The 1,494-nt window shown below is 46.5% G+C and overlaps 1 protein-coding gene across 1 annotated transcript in view; it reads right to left on the reverse strand.

Moving 5' to 3' along the window:
- KIF13A (kinesin family member 13A) overlaps positions 1–1,494 on the reverse strand; it is a 285,225-nt gene that overhangs the window by 103,439 nt on the left and 180,292 nt on the right. The window lies entirely within an intron of this gene.

Genomic DNA, 1,494 nt, shown 5'->3' on the forward strand with positions numbered 1-1,494 from the left:
TTTAAACAGGAGATCATCTTAATCAGCAAGTCAGCTTGGCTATGTGATACGACCCAGACAGAATCCAAAGATCATCTGGCCTGCTCTCAAATAGCCAAACATCAGGACATTACACAGGGTTTTATTTTCCTATCACCTCCCTCCTCTTGAACGAACTGCTATAAAATCTAGTGAGCCCGGCGCCTAGGGCAGATATTTTAGGTCAGTTTCTTAAGAAGAGAGAAAAGACTACATTTAATTAGACACAGCACTTTCTCTTCTGCATTAGTTTACTCTTCACCCGACACAGAACTGTGGAATGAGCTCCAGTCTGTCCTGTGAACGGCAAAGAGAAGGGTGGTGGTGGGAAGGGCATTCATGGGAGACACGGAATTACCTCACACCAAACTGCCCAAAGAACCGAAGTCAGGGGAAGCAGATCCTTAGGAAAAAAAGACCTTTTGGATCCCGGATGGAGTAAGCTGGATCTGGGACCCTTACTGCTGTGAGCTGCCATCAAGTCGGCTCTGACTCATGGCGACCTTACAGCTGACCTTGTCAGCTCCTTCTAGCTCTTTATGTAGAGCTGCCGTTAACACTGTGAAAACAGATGAGTGTCTGATTCCTATTTGGAGCCCTTGGGAAGAAGGCATTGTGGTCCACAGACACTAGGTATTCTTTTATTCCAGATCAAATGAATTGAGTTTTAGATCATTATTTACTCTACAGACTCAAAATTACATTATTCTAGTCTGCTACTGGGATAACGTATGTGACCGTACCAGGAAGTGCTACTGCCCTGAGCCACTGTGCCGCCAACGGTAATAAGACCACTAGTAATGTAGCAGCAATACCAACGACACTTTTCAGTCCGCTGGACGCACAGGGAAAAGGTAGCTATCAGGTTTTAAACCATGGGAAGAGAACGGAATTGGGACATAAGGGGGTCATAACTGAAAAGGAACATTGCTCATCAAGAATTCGGAGTTGCTTTGCCAGGCTAACAACTTCAGCTTCTTCCCAATTATGTTTGTTAGATTTTGCCAAAGTATATAGCAGAAGCATCAGCCACAGCAGTACCGCCCAAAACAAGCCCAGTGCCCTCATGCGAAGGCCAATCCGTTAAAAACCTTTCTCCCAGCGTTTGTGGAGGAGCTTCGTCTGATACCACATGAGAGGGAAGAGAATCTTCAAATAGGACCACCATGGGGACGACCACCAGGCAGACAGGCTTATTATCGGGAAGCCACCTAGTAGCAGAAGTGAATTGCTTTGAACATTGTCCAGCCACCAGCCAGCCAGCTAGCCAGCGCTGAAATAACACTTGTATTTCTCTGTAGCCCGTAGGGAAGTTCCGTTCACTTGTGGAATTGGGTAAGGGGTGGGGAGCAGAAATATCACTAGACAAAATTCAGACTGGAGAGCTCGGCTCAATATAGAATACACATGGACGACTCAGGTGGAATACACCTACGGAGCACAGGTCTCCATACACAGACTGGAGAGCTCGGCTCA

This window comes from Trichechus manatus, unplaced genomic scaffold (assembly GCF_000243295.1).
Source record: "Trichechus manatus latirostris isolate Lorelei unplaced genomic scaffold, TriManLat1.0 scaffold00103, whole genome shotgun sequence".
In the NCBI taxonomy this organism is placed as follows: Eukaryota; Metazoa; Chordata; class Mammalia; order Sirenia; family Trichechidae; genus Trichechus; species Trichechus manatus.